The sequence below is a fragment of the Narcine bancroftii genome, chromosome 4 (genome assembly GCF_036971445.1).
Source record: "Narcine bancroftii isolate sNarBan1 chromosome 4, sNarBan1.hap1, whole genome shotgun sequence".
NCBI lineage: Eukaryota > Metazoa > Chordata > Chondrichthyes > Torpediniformes > Narcinidae > Narcine > Narcine bancroftii.
This window is the reverse complement of record NC_091472.1, coordinates 219,830,375-219,846,283: the sequence shown is the minus strand read 5'-3', so window position 1 is coordinate 219,846,283 and position 15,909 is coordinate 219,830,375. Positions and strand designations below refer to the sequence as shown.

Genomic DNA, 15,909 nt, shown 5'->3' with positions numbered 1-15,909 from the left:
CAGAATCAAGAGACCTAATTTGTCAGTTCACCTCACAGCTGAACTGCACAAGAGATCCTCTCCACAAATCCTTGCCATTTCAGATCAGGTACAGGATCCAAAACCTCTTGATTTCATTTGATATGTTGGCCAAAACTTTAGGAGGCAATGTTGCACCTTTTCTTACTGACTCGTAGTGGGCCTTTGGGGACTACTAATGTGAAAAGGAATGGTTTAGAGTTGGTAGATTTTTTCTCCCTTTTTGACTGGCATTTTCACGTGCTTGCTAAGATTATTTTACAGCTAACCTTTGTACATGCAGGGGCTTCCTAATAAGGGTATCAATTCACACAACCTATGTAGTTATAACCCTTCGTGAAATTATCTTTGACCGGAAAAAGCACATTTAAAAAAATAATATAAAATATGAGAGAATCATCTGGTTTCAGCTGAAATCTGCAGCAAAAACATTATTATTTGCTGTGTTCATTAGCATATTTAACATTAACACTAATCTCTAATAAAATGAAAAATCATGCAATTAAAAATAATTAATTGTAAGTTAATCATGGTTTTAATCACATTGTTAATAATAATAAGAGAATACTAATATTTTTGAATGGTCGAATGAAAATGCTTTGTCTTAATAGACTCTATGAACATATTTAAAATTCTCATTGTGTTCAAATCCCTTTGTTGCCTCCTCCAGTCCTATAACCCTCGCAGCTCCATATTCCTTCCATTCTCTCCTCCGAGGCTCCCCTGTTTTACTTTGTCCAAAGACTGCCAAACGACCATGTAATCTGTGGTGCGATCAATGATACTCGCAGACACAAAGGAGCCAGTCAAAGGCTGTATTGATCAGAAGACCCAGACGTGCCTTTACAAGCTACTAGCTCACGTATGAGGGAGGAGACTAGGGCTCTCAGCCTTTTTTAGGGGATCTTATGGGGAGGGCTACAGGTACAGAAAGTGGGCCAGCCTGCCCAGCCCAGTGAGGACATGGTCGGACTTGCCTGCAGTACCGTGTTCCACTACATAATCCATCATCAATTAACCTGGCCATACAGTAACAATACTTTTGGATGAAATGCCCTGAGAGCAGTGGAGTAAGGTGTGGAAATGCTCGGATTAGAGAAAGGGCGAAAAAAGGGACCCTCGTGGTGAGGCCTGCCGGTGGAAGCAACGGTGGCCAATTTGCCGCACCTCGTGGTTGACTCCACCTAGTCCTCCTTCAGATCAAGATGGATATTGGCCATCTTGCTGCACCTTGTGGTCGATGGCATCTTGTCTTCCTTTGGGCCAAGGGGAGAGAGTCGACATCGACATGGAGAGCGACAGGGTTTCCAGAGCACTGGTATTGGTAGTCTTGGATCAGGCAATACCTCACCAATTGAATAACTCAACGATGGAGGTGAGGGTAAGCGGACACTTGACTGATTGCTTGGTAGACAATGGCTTCACCAAGAGCTTTATAAACTCTGCAACGGCTCTGTGGTACAACTTAAGAGTGTACCCAACGGACTACTGCGAATATCCAGGGGTACTCTGCGACTATCCAGGGGTATTGTATGATACACCTAATTGTAAAAGGGAAGAATATTGTAAGTTCCATTTGCATGTACTGAAGGATTTGTGTGCTCTTGTGTTGCTGGGCCTGGACTTCCTGTGTCATCTTAAAAGCATGACCATGGAGTATTCTGGCCCACTTCCTCCAATCACTGTGTGAGATGGAGGGTCCCAAAATCTGGACACCGCATGCAGTCTCTCCACCCTAAATATTCTTCCCCCTACTGTTTCTGAACCTGACTCCCTATTGCAAACTAATGGCCACAAAGAGAAGGCGATACAGTGCAGGGGATCGGGAATTTATTAGAACCGAGATGCAGCGGCTGCTCAAAGAAAATATTATTGAGCCTAGCAACAGCCCATGGAGAGCCCAGGTGGTAGTCATAAAAGGGGAAGTCCAGGCTAATGATTGACCATAGCCAAATAATTAATCGTTTCACACTCCTGGACGCATAACCCCTCCCTCGAATTTCGGACATGGTAAATGAAATGACACAGTATCAGGTCTATTCGACCATTGACTTGAAAGCTGCATACCATCAGTTCAGAGGACCGCCCCAACACAGCATTCGAGGCAGATGGATGGCTCTATCAGTTCCGGATGGTCCCTTTTGGTATCATTAATGGGGACTCAGTCTTCCAGAAACAGATGGACAAAATGGTTGACAAATATGAGTTGAAGGCCACCTTCCCTTATCTCAACAACGTCACCATTTGTAGACACTCTCTGCAAGACCACGATGCCAACCTCCAGAAGTTTCTCCACACAACCAAGGTCCTAATCTCACGTACAGCTCCAGTGTGTTTGTTCGGGACTAAATATCTGGTGATCATGGGCTATGTGGTGGAGAATGGCATCATTGGCCCTGTGGAGCGCGAATAAAAGCTCTCATGATTGGAAGGAGAACAAACACTTTTATTAGCTTATATCTGAGGGTAGGGTCTTATAGTGGTCTTCAGAAGGGCTCAGGGTTTAGGAGGGAAACCAAGGTTATATATGGATAGATGGGGGTGGAACCTGCCATCAGTACAACACACATCTCAGTTCACCGTACCCTGATCCTGATCAATGAGCCCCCTGTTAGAACTCCTGATTCCGAAGATCAGGAAGGCCTTAAGGAAGTGCCTGGGCTTCTTCTCTTTAGTGGGCCCAGTGGGTTCCTCACTACGTGGATAAAGTCCACCCCCTCTTAAAATCCACCTCCTTCCCATTATCAGCTGAAGCCCAGACGGCTTTTAACTACGTACGGAGCTACATTGCAAAGGACACCATGCCTGTGGTGGATGAGAACGCACCTTTCCAGGTGGAAAACAATGCCTCTGGGTGCTACCCTTAACCAGGCGGGCAGGCCAGTTAGCTTTTTCTCGCATACCCTACAAGGTCATGAGCATCGGAACTCATTAGTGGAGAAAGAGGCTCAAGCCATTGTAGAAGCCATCAGACACTGGAGGCATTACCAGGCCAGCAGAAAATTTACCCTGCTCACCGACCAGCGATCGGTGGCATTATGTTTAATAATGCAAAAAGGAGTAAAATAAAGAATGATGAGATCACTAAGTGGAGGATTGATCTCTCCACCTATAGTTATAACATAGCATACAGGCCAGGTACTCTCAATGAACCTCCAGGTGCCCTGTCAAGAGGAAGCTGTGCCTCTGCACACACAGGCCAGTTACAGTCACTGCACGATGAGATTTGTAAACCCGGGCATCACTCGCATGGCTCATTTTATCAAGGCATGCAAGCTGCCCGACTCCATTGAAGACATCAGGGAAATGACCAGGTCCTGCCAGGTCTATGTGGAGTACAATACGCATTTCTACCGCCTCGACAAACCGCACCTGATAAAGGCATCCCGTCCCTTCGAACGACTCAATTTCGATTTCGAGGGTCCCCTCTCTTCCACCAATGGAACCGTGTACTTGCTTAATTTCATTGACGAGTATTCATGTTTTCTGTTCGCCATCCCCTGCCCAGACATGACCATCACCATGGTCATCACTGTCTTGCACTCTATTTTCACCCTGTTTGAGTATTACAGCTATATCCCCAGGGGAATGGACAAGTTGAAAAAAAGACGGCGACTGTATGGAAGGCCGTGAAATTGGCTCTGCTGTCCAAAGGCCTTCCAGAGTTGTGCTAGCAAGAAGTCCTACCCACAGCACTCCACTCCAAAAGATCGCTCCTCTGAGCAGCAACCAATGGAACTCATCACAAGCTTATGTTTATGTTCCAGAGTAAATCCGCATCTGGGGCTAATGGCACCAGAGTCAGTCCTGCTGAGAAAATACGTGAGGAAAGTAATACAGGCCTCTTGATTCAGAGGATGCACCTGCTGCATGCCAACCCAACGTATGCCTACGTGGCATACCCTAACAGTAGAGAGGACACGGTCTCTATCAGAGACCTGGCACAAGCCAGGAACTACTGAGTACCCCACTCAGGGTTCCAGATGACACTGCTTGGGAAATGGTCCAATCCACTCCACGATCAGAGCCGGAGCCCTTGAGACCCAGTACTACAAGGGTCCAGGAAGTTCGGGAAGCCCCGAAGTCCTCCAGTACTGAGGCATTCAACCAGAATAACTAGACCCCCCTGACAGATTTAACTTGTAAATATTTGTAAACTATCAGATTTTTTTGAATGAATGGTCTCTGTTTTTCACCCACAGGTTTTATTCTGAAGGAAGGGGTGAAGGCAGTGAACTGGAATTCACTGTCTTTGTGTTGTTCAGATGGATGGCTCCTCCCCTGGCTCCACCCTCACCCACCCCAATATAAACCCTGGTTTTCCCGCCTTACCTCAGATTCACCTGAGGACTTTTGTGTCTACCGGCCATTAATCGTAAGCTATTAAAAGTGTCACTTGTCTCTGAGTGTAATCAGTCACATTACAGAGTAGAGAAAGTGAGGGCAAGGCATGTGAGATACAAAGAGAAAATGAAAGGAATAGAAAAGATCAGGATGGAAGAGGTGAGTTAGAAGTTGGTGGAGAAAAAGGGGGGAGGGAGCGTGCTGGAAGGGAAAGTGAGAGGATGAAAAGTGATGGGGGAGGAAAGGTAAGAAAGAGGGAGAGTGTAGGAGGTAAGAGAGAGGAGGTGGGATGGAGAAGCATTCATCAGTGTTCCTGTTCCAAACCTTACTCACTTACTTCCTCCACCTCCCACTCCACTTACCAGCCATCCCATTCCCTGCTCTCGAACCCACATCTGTTGTCTCTCCATCTTTTTTCTTCTTTGGCTTGGCTTCGCGGACGAAGATTTATGGAGGGGGTAAAAGTCCACGTCAGCTGCAGGCTCGTTTGTGGCTGACAAGTCCGATGCGGGACAGGCAGACACGGTTGCAGCGGCTGCAGGGGAAAATTGGTGGGTTGGGGTTGGGTGTTGGGTTTTTCCTCCTTTGCCTTTTGTCAGTGAGGTGGGCTCTGCGGTCTTCTTCAAAGGAGGTTGCTGCCCGCCGAACTGTGAGGCGCCAAGATGCACGGTTTATAGCAAAGATAAAAATATACATAACCAACATTTTGGGCTTGAGCCCTTCATCAAGGTATGGAAAAATGTTGGCTGGCATTGATGAAGCCTGAAACATCGGTTCTGTATTTTTATCTTTGCTATATAAAGGACACTGTCCTGCTGAGTTTCTCCAGCATTGCAATTTTACTTATGTTTAGGCTGATTGGCAGCTACAGCCTCTTTGAAGACGCTTACACTTCATGTGACGGAGAAATCAGTCATTCATTTGATTTATTTGCACTGTCTTTTACACTGATAGTATTTAGCCTTAAAATATAGAATTTCAGTGTATAACAATATTATTTACAATGCAAGTGAGATGACATATAGCTTGGCAATTTATTTAGAATGAGAGAATGATAATGCATGATGCACTGCAATGTTCTTGCACAATATACTAGTTGTATATTCATGCAACTAGTCCACACCATTACTGATGCTGGATGGTTGAGTGTATGTCGACAAAAGAGGCTGCAGATGCTGGAATATGGAACCAAAGCACAATGCTGGAAGAACTCAGAGGGTCAATCAACATTTGTGGAGGCACAAGATGTATGTTGAAGTTTTGGGTGAAGACTGGCTCAGTGTTAAAACTTGGAATAATATAGAGTTTAGAAGGATGAAGGGAATCTCATTGACACCTATCGAATACTGAAAGACCTGGATCGAGTAGACATATAGAGAATTCTTCGTGTGGTGGGGGAGTTAGGGTCCAGAGGGCATAGCCTCAGAATACAAAAATATCCTTTCAGAACAGAGATGTGGAGGAATTACTTTACCCAGAGGGTGATGAATCAATGGAGGCTAAGCCATTGGGTATATTTAAGACAGAGGCCGTTGGTTCTTGATTAGGAAGGGAATCAAAGGTTTCAAGGAGAAGGCAGGAGAATGGCATAGTAAATCAGCTGTGATGGAATGGTGGGTGGACTCGATAGGCTGAATGACCTAATTCAGGTATATTGTATCAATGGCTTCCTCAGTCACAGTCTCACCCTCCTTCTGTCTGGCATCTCTAGTCGACCCCTGCTCTCTGCTCTCTTTCACACTCCTCTTCTCACCACTCGGTTTTTAATATCTTCCACTACTAGATCACCCCCCTCCGAATTGCTCTCCCCTCTCACTCATTTTCTCTTTCCACCTCCACTCCTTTACTCCCATATTTTTCTCTTCTCTCCCATTTTCTTCCTTTCCACATTCCGAGACCTCCCACTCTCCTCTCTCCTCTCCACCCTTTTTCCTCCATCCACTCTATACCATCCCACCTCACTTCTTCCCAAGGCATAGTAAATCCTGCAAGAATTACAGGCAACCAGTTAAACTAGATAGAGGTAGTCTGTCTCCAAATAAGGCAAATTCAATACTACAGGTTCCTGAATAAAAAACAAAATCAAATATATACTCCAAAATAACTGGCAGGCACCATCATTAACTCTACAAAGCACAATGTATGCATTTGTATAAATGTGTTTGGCTCCATCTTTTCTGTTTGAAATCAGAAATGGATCATTCATGGAATATTTTTATTAAAGATTTAAATGAAATACTTGCATAAATTCAGGATATTTCGAATGGCTTTACTTTTGAAATGCAATAATGATTGTCATGTAGGAAATGCAATAAGCTGCTTATGCTTGACTCGGTCCCAGAAACAGTTTATGTTAACAGTAATTGGGTCAGCATCTTGGTGCAGCAAGAAGAAACTGCAGCCTTACCACTCCAGTAACCTGGTACAATCCTGAACTTGGGTGCTGTCTGTATGGAGTTTGCACGTTCTCTCGCTCTTTATTCTATAGGCTCTGGTTTCCTTCCACATCCCAGAATATATGCTGGTTGGCGTGTTAATTGGCCACTGCAAATTGCCTCTGGTGTGTAGATGGAAATGTGGAGAGAATTAAATGAAGTCAAGGTAAAACTAGTGTTAATAAAAAACCAGATGATTGTCAGCACAGTCTCAGTGGGCCACAGGGCTCTAATTTTCTACAACTCCAAGACTATAATAATGGCATCTTAATCTGTTTCTTGCTGAAATTGGATCCAGTTAAATATTGGCAACACAATATGCTCCTTTGCTCATCTTTGAAAAATTGTCAATAAACCTTTTGTGCCCCTGTGAAAGGTTAGATGGAGTCATGGTTTAATGGCTCAGCCAAAAGCCATCTCCTGCAAAAGATTTGAATCACACTGTACCTTTATCTTTATGCATCATCTTAGGTCACAGCAAGAGAATAAACTCTGAGCTGCAGCTCATATTGTGATTACAGGTGGAGCTGAAGATCTGACTAAAGTTTATTGCTAAACCTTGGGGAATTTATTTTCATCTTTGGAACAAAACAGCTTTCTTTAAAACTTGTCAACTAAGATTTTGCTTTGATCACGCAAATCACCTTAATAATTTCCTATTATGCACCGTTTTTAGATATAACCTATTTTTATGTTTTCCTGTCATATTTTTAACATGCTTCAAGCACACGTGTCATTGAAAATTCATTTCTGCTTTAGCACTTTGACTTTTTCTCTACTGATCTCGGTGCCGTCAGTGACGAACATGGTGAAAGGTTTCACCAGGAAAAGGAGTATCAGGGTAACTGGAATTCATCAATGCTGGCCAACTATTGTTGGACACTGACACGAAAGACATCAGATGCTGAGTACAAATGAAAATCAGTGGCAAAACATGTTTAGGTTATGCCATTAAACTTGCTAACTTCAATTAAAGTTAATTTTATGTTTCTTTAACTTCCTATGTAATTCAGCAAACCTGAAATTGTCTTTGCATTTAGCTTGAAGTTTTCTATCATAATCCCCACTTTTTTCTTCAGGAAGCAAACATTTTGAATACAAATTGTTGTCCAATGTAACCGATGGAGATCTATTGACAATACTTAATGCATTGGGAAGAAGAAGCTGTTTGCTGATGTCTTTTTGGTGAACCTTGGGAATGCTGGTGAGCCCAGATAAACTGGCCAGACCTTTTCAACCGCCTCCTTCCTGACATTCGAAAATGCTGATCCAGAAGTAAAACAAGACAAACCACAGAGGCAGGAGGTCGAGTGCAGTGCGCAAAAGTGCTGGTTAGCGCAATGCTACTACAGTGGCAGCAACTCAAGTTTGAATCCAGTGCTATCTGTGAGGAGTTTGTACGTTCTTCCCGTTACTGCATGTATTTCCTCAGTGTTTCCTCCCTCTCTTCAAAATGTACTGGGGGGTTGTAAGTGAATTGGGTATTTGGGTGGCATGGGCTCATGGACTGGAAGGGCCTGTTACTGTGCTGTATGTCTAAATTTTAAAAAAACACAGAAGGTCACACAGCATCCATAGGAAGTAAAAAGCAATAGACATTTCGGGCCTTGGCCTTTTGTCAAAAATCTGGATAAATAGGTGGATGCCTAAATAAAAAGGTGGCAGTATAAAAGAGGCTCATCCCCGAAATTTTGATTGCCTTTATTCCCAAGGTTGCAGTGTGCCCTGCTGAGTTTCTCCAGCACATATGTATGTATTGTATAAGAAGTAAGCTGTTTCAGTTTCAATCTGAGTAACTGAAGTCCCAGAGAAGGGGAATCGAAAACTGCCCTAAAGATGCAATCATCGGTCATTTTTGAAAACTGTAAGCTGAGGCACATAGTGAAGGGACAGTCATGCTGGTCTAACTGTGCTCCAGGAGGCCTGGGATTATTGTCGAAATATTGGAGCCCATGCCACCTAACAAATTATCCATTAAGTGAGTGTTGGATTTCAAGCATCAATGTATATATTTTGAACTGGAATGCAACAACTGTAAAGAGAAGGTTCTCCAAATTCAGGAATATGGGCTACTGCAAGACACTACTTATTTCCCTTATCCTCATTTGTTTAATATAGGCTACTAATGCTAAAAGCAACTCCTGTCCCAGTAGACCTCAGCAGAGAAGTGCTTGTTGTTCACCATAGCTCCTCACCTTGGTGAGATAGTAGGTTCTTCCAGTGTAAAGGGTCTGACCCAAATGAAGAGGCATCTTTGGTCTCATCCTTCAAGCACAACCAATATGCATACAAGTTTCCAAAACAATATTCATCTCTAAACAAGCTTAGAATTCCACATTGGCACATCAAAGGCCTGGAAGAAATATGAAAAAGTAATGATTTTTATTCAAATAAGATGAGCCACAATTGTTAAATAATCTCTGTTTAATGCCTTCGATATGTCAATAATTTTATGCTTGTGGAGCTATTAAAAGTAATGAGCTTGTCTCCTCACAGCTGGGGTTAAATGTGTATCTAATAATTAATGGAAGGTTACCTTTTCACAAGCAATGGCTCTGTATATGGGTCACAAGTAGTCCTCTGGCAATTAATTCCCATGGTTAGAACAAGTGAGATTTCCTTCATTATGAACAAGCTAAAATTTAAAAGATTGAACATTCTCATTAGATCTTGCCCTTCGGAAGAAGGTACTTACTGTGAAGCAATGCGAAGAGTTTACTGTTGTAATCAACCTTTATTTTCATTTTGATAATTATGTTCATGATTTTCCATTCAAACAGTGCTATCCTGTTCTATCTGTAACACAGGCAGCAGTTGTCCATCCTACGTAACAGTTAAGAACATAGAACATAACAGCATGGTACAGGCCCTTTGACCACGATGTTGTGCCGACTGATAGAAACCCTACTCAATAAACTACCAGGAATTTTACTCGACCCAAAAGAACAGTTGGAGTCTGTCAGGTCTCACAGGGGAATTGGCTGGTGCACTCTTCCACTTCTTGTCATCTCTGTGATAAGAGAGGAAGTTTGGGAGGTCATTCTGTCTTGCGCTTTAGTGTTGTATAGTTAGGCATAATTGAGGTATCCTCTTCCTTAAGGGTATGGATCACAGAGTTCTTACATGAACCTTTTGGAAGAAGAAGTGCAAGCACGTTTCATCCTGCTCCACTGTGTGGACTCTGAATTGGAAGATGATCGTGGAGCATGACAGTACCTCTACTTTCTCAGGAGTTTGCAGAGGTTTGGTGTGACATTGAAAACCTTGGCAGACTTCTACATATGTATAATGTTAAGCCTGATATGGGGCACCAATACACCTGAGCAGAAAGCCCTGAAAAAGATAATGGACGTAGCCAGTGCATTACAGGCAAAACTCCCCCCTCCCACTCACTTTCGAGAAAATCTACATGGAATACTGCTGTTGGGAAGCAGCAGCAGTCATCAAGGATCCACATCACCCAGGACATGTTCTGTTCTCGTTGCTGGCACCTGGAAAGATGTATAGTGTTACGAATCCAGAGGACCCCAAAACCCAGCAGCAATAGATATGCACCACGACAAAGGGCAACTTAAACAAAAGTTGCTTTTAATTAATCAAACTTTAACTTATTTCTATTGATTCACTTAACCCCCTTCTAATTCTAAGCGTACGTGTGTGTAATTTGTGTGTAAGTTCAGCAAAGTTCTTTGGATCACAGCCCAATCTCACTAGTTGCAGGCAATGCTTGTTCTGTGCACAGAAGTTAACATTAATAAAGTTCACTGGGCTTTGGTGCTTAACAGGTCAATGATTACCACTCAGAAGGGTTCTTATTGGTTTTCAGAGAAAGAGTTTTTCTTCTTTCAGGTCACCACAGAGTTCCTTTCTGTTTCTCCTATTCCAAGGGAAACACCAGACAGCCAGTCCTCTCCTTTGACCAGGCCGTCATCCAAAGCTTGTCAGCTTGTCCCTCTGGATGCCTGTGTCTCTTCTCTCTCTCTCTCACTCCCTCCTCTCTGAGAGCAAATTCTGGTTTTTTTTCTCCTCTCTGCCTGCAAAGATCACATGACCTTCCAGACAGTAAGTTGTTTTCCAGACAGAGCTGCTACAGCCTGTTGTTACATTTGTTACCTTCTGCAAACAACAGTCCATCATATATACCTCTATATACTCTGTCACAATAGGTGCCACAAAACTTGTACCACCAGGTTTAGAAGTATTATCATAAGACTCCTAAACAACAGCCTCAATCAGACTCAGTTAAGGCCTCTTACTTTTCACATTATGTTTATTTTCTCTGTTGCACAGTAAGTTTGTTTGCACTTCTTCCTTTGTTTACATTTCTGTCTTTTGTCTACCTATCTTTTCTTGAATACATTTTTTATTGCATTACTAATGAGTAGAAATCTGCCTGGCCTGCAGGAAAAAGAAACTCAGGGTTGTATGTGGTGCCATGTATGTACTCTGAGGACTCTGAGGTGAATAGCACAGCTTGTCAGATCTTCACCTCTTGGAGTTGCTCTCTCACATCCACCTCTCTCGACTGCAGAAGGAAGGATCACTGAAGATCTGAGTGGAGTTGCCTCAGTTCCCTTTGCCTCTGTCTTGCTCTCAGAACACCTTTGAGGATAAAGAACCTCTTACTGTTCTCCTAGGTCAGGAGAGGGAAAGGAAGCAGGTAGTCATTTCAGGGCACCCTGTGGCCATTCTTTTCAATAATACCTATACCATTTTATAAACTTTTGAAGGGGAAACCTACCAGGGGCAAGCTGTTGCGGTCAGGTCTCTGGCACAGAGTCTGGCCCTGTAGTTAAGTAAGAATGGGAGGAGAAGAGATGAGTTGTAGTGATCAGGGATTCTTGGCCTATACTCTTGGAATTTAAGAGAATGAGGGGGGAATCTCAGAACATAGAACATGACACCACAGTACAGGCCCTTGGGCCCACCATTTTGCAAACCCATATATATCTACCAAAAAACCCCGAAACCCTCCTTTCCTCATAACCCTCTGTTTTACTTTCATCCATGTGCCTGCCTAAGACTCTCTTAAATATTCCTAATTGTTCCAGCATTCACTATCACCCCTGGCAATGCATTACAGACACCCACAACTCTGAGTAAAAAACTTACCCCTGACATGGCTCCTAAATTCACCTCAAATCTGGTGTTTGCACTCTCACCCCAGGAACAAGGTGCTGGCTATTTATGCCTCTCATAATTTTGTAGACCTTTCTAAGGAGACCAAGGTTGGTGTAGCGGTTAGCGCAACACTTTACAGCCCTAGCAATCAGGATCAGGGTTTGAATCCCACGCTGTCTGTAAGGAGTTTGTACGTTCTCCCTGTGTCTGAGTGGGTTCTCCCCGGGGGTTCCGGTTTCCTCCAACCATTTCAAACATACCAGAGTGTAGGTTACTTGGGTGTAAATTGGGAAAGCACAGACTTGTGGGCCAAAATGGCCTGTTACCATATAACCAAATAACCATATAACCATATAACAATGACAGTACGGAAACAGGCCATCTCGGACCCTCCAGTCCGTACCGATTTAAGTGACCTCCTCTAGTCTCACTTACCTGCACCCTGCCCTTAACTCTCCAATTCCCTCACATCCATGCACCTATCCAACTTTTTCTTAAATGACAAACTTGTCCTTGGTGCAATCACCTCTTCTGGAAGGTCATTCCACTCAGCCACCACTCTGAGTGAAGAAGCTGCCATGATTTCTTCATGATGCCATGATTTTGGATGATATGGCCAAGGGGAAGCATGTATAAAGAGAAGAGAATGGGGCCCAGAATAGACTCTTGTTGGACAGCAGGAAAGGGTAGCAGAGAAGGATGAAAATTTGTCCATGTTGACTGAGAAAGTCCTATCACTAAGATGGCTGTGCCATCAACACCGACCCTCTGCCGGAGGTAATCTATTAAAATAATGTGATCTACAGTATTGAATGCTGTGCTAAGATCCAGCAGAATTAGTATAGCAGAGCTCCCTGAGTCAGTGGTGAGGAGCACAGGTATACTCTATGCTATATTGGGCCTTATGACCTGACTGGAATCTTTAGGATATGTTGTTTTGATGTAGGGCAACAATTGGCTAATAACAACTTTTTTGAGGATCTTTCGAGGAAGTTTAGAAATTGGTCTGTAATTTTTGGGTGTGGTGGGGTCTAGGTTGGGTTTTTTCAGGAGGAGCTGGACCACAGCATGCTTGAAACAAATTGGAACGGTCCCGGTGGCCAAGGGACTGTTTATAATAGAGACGATGCTAGGATTGGCTGAATCAAAAACATCCCACAGGAGGGGAGTAAAGATAATGTTGAGGGGGCAGGTGTTGGCTTCATGGCAAACACAATCTTTCTAAGGGTGGGTGGTGTGATTGGGCTAAAACAGTCCAGGTTGGATGAACAGAACGGTGGAGGGGGGCATGTTGATCCTGATATTCTAGACCTTGTTTATGAAGTTCTTCGCATTTGGTAAGGGATGCATCAGAGTAGGAATTAGGTGAGGGACTAATGATTGAGTTGATGGTATTGTCAAGATCTTGGGATTTTGGGAGTTATTGGAAATTAGGTTGACAAGATATTTTGTTCTTTCGGCCTTTACTGTTTCTTGGTATATGTGCAGGTTGTTTTTCAGAATTTCGAGGGAAATTTGCAGTTTGTCTCATTTCACTTACTCTCAGCTATCCTGCACTCCCTCCTCAGGGCTCTGGTGGTATTATTGAGCCAAGGAGCAGTCTTGAGTTTAGGTTTTTTTCTCCTTGAGTAGGGCTACAGCATTCAGGATAGAAGGACAGGGGTATTAAATAGGGACAAAAGTGTTGAGATAGGGAGGAGGTGCCTCCATGGTGGTAGTACTGGGGCTACAATGAGGCCCTCTGAGAACTTATTTGCGGTCTGCGAGTTAATGTAGCGGGAGTAGCATATAGGAAGATTTGATTTGTTTGGGAAGCGAGGCAGTGCTAGGTCAAAAGTAACTGCTGTATGGTCTGACACACAGGCATCAATTGATACCGGGCTGTTAATTGATAAATCAGACGGACAGGACAGGTCGAGAGTATATCCTACCTTATGAGTGGGTCCTGTTGGAAGCAGTTCTGAGTTAAAAGATGCAACTAGGTGCATGAATTTGCTTTCAAGAGGCTTGGTTGGACAACACACATGGATATTGAAATCACTGAGAATCAGAACTCGATCAAAGTTGGGCATGGTGCTTGAAAGGTAGTCTACAAACTGAGTGATAACATCCTTATGTATTTTTGGTGGGCAATATATCAGAACGATTGAAAGGGTTAACTGTACCCACTTGAATTAGTTGGACTTCGAAGGAGGAGAAATAACCAGAATTCAATAAACAGCATTTGCATTGCTTTTTGAACACAATGGCTAAACCCCCACCCCATTCAGAGGGTCTGAGAAAATTACAGTTTTACGGGCAAGATTCATGCAATGGAGCAATCTTGCCAATGTTTAACCAAATTTCTGCCAATAGTAGGAAGTCATTAAGGATGAAAAGTCTCGTTTGATAAGGATCTACCATTGACCAGAGCCAATTTAATTGGGATAATCTTGTGATCCGACGATGGACCCAATTTTAAAGAACAGAGATTTTAGAAGACTACTCCACTGCACTTCGCTAACAGCCTAGCAGGGAGCTTGAAGGGTGTTGTTCACAAGCTTTCGAGTGGAAATACACGATGCATTTCATGAGATTTTCTTAGTCAATTTACATGGCAATGAAATTAGTGGCCGAGTTCTATCGAAACTATCAGTGACAAAATCTGAATGGATATCCTTTACAAAGGAGTGTTTAACCTCAGCTTGCTCCACACTCTGGAAGAGACAGTAAATAAAGCTTACTAACTGAGAAAGCTACTTTAATTTGCTGTTTCACATGATGGGATTATTTCAGACTCCATGCAGAAGATAAGGTTTGAAATGAAGGAGAAGTTGCTTCTCTTGGCCTTCCACTAATCGATGCTGTGGCCTGGGAGGGATGGGCAAAAAGTTAGGGATGTTGGGAGGTTCTGGGACTGCTCCCATTTAGGTGAGTCACCTAGTGTTCAGTGACAATAGGTGTGCATCAAACATCATTACACATGGCTTGTTTGTATCAATTTGTAATTGTCAACACTTTCCCTTGGGAACAGAAAACCTTTCAGGAAAATTTTCCTTGGTGTTGCCTGTTGTGGCTTATCTCTTTGCACACTTGCCATTAGCTGAGTAGGTAGCATGTTCAATGTCCTTATTCTACGGAACATGGGATAAAACATAGACCCTCTCCAATTCAGTTCTGAGGGAAGTTCTGCATTGTTGAAGACAGTGTTGTTTGGATGACACATTAAACCATGCCTGAAGGACCCAAACTAATCTTTGAAGGAAGTTCATTCCCTCTGTAATCCAGTCACTGCATTAAAAAAACTCCCAATCTTTCTGGCTCTTTTTGGCAGGATGGCACATTCAGCAGAACTGATGACTCACAGCTTAATGCACCTTGGTTTAATTCAGACCTCTTGTGCTGTCTGTGCAGCTTTTCTACTTTCTCCCCGTGACTGCAGGAGATTGTGCCCCAGGTTCCCTGTTTTCCCGGACACAAATTTCCAGGCGACAAAGGATGAGAGGTGACTTAATAGCGGTATATAAATCATTATAAGCCGAGCTAGGGTGGACAGCCAGCACTTTTTTCCTGGGGTGACAGTAATAAATACAAGAGGACATCTGTTTAAGGTGAGGGAAGGAAAATTTAGGGGAGATGCCAGATGTATATTTTTTACACAGAGAGTAGTGGGTACCTGGAATGCAGTGCCAGGGCTGCTGGTGAAGGTCGGTACAATAGAAACATTTAAAAGATTTAGATGGGCTCATGGATGTAAGGAAACTAGAGGGTTATGGGTGTTTGGTAGGGAAAGAGTTAGATTGGTGTGGTATAGGTTTACATAGGCTTGCACAACATAGTAGGCTGAAGGGCCTGGACTATCCTGGTTCTATCTGGGTTGGTAGGTTAAGAGACCATTGTATAATGCCCCTAATATGGTGTTATTGAGAAGAGTCAATGAGAAAGGGAGAATGAGATTATCTGGTGAGTCGTCGTAATCTTGATAAGATGAAATGGCCTCCTTCGATGACAT

General features: G+C 43.3%; 1 protein-coding gene and 1 long non-coding RNA gene across 10 annotated transcripts in view; one reads left to right on the top strand and one right to left on the bottom strand.

The window, feature by feature from the left end:
• The window catches only part of LOC138761596 (uncharacterized), a 756,070-nt gene that overhangs the window by 649,054 nt on the left and 91,107 nt on the right, over positions 1–15,909 (top strand). The gene's annotated exons all lie outside the window — the stretch shown is intronic.
• The window catches only part of LOC138761598 (uncharacterized), a 37,585-nt gene continuing 28,311 nt past the window's right edge, over positions 6,636–15,909 (bottom strand). Inside the window, exons 3-4 of the long non-coding RNA XR_011356384.1 lie at positions 9,334–9,432; positions 6,636–6,919 (exon numbers count right to left, since the gene is read on the bottom strand). This is a non-coding gene — a long non-coding RNA (uncharacterized lncRNA). The remainder of the gene's footprint in view (positions 6,920–9,333; positions 9,433–15,909) is intronic.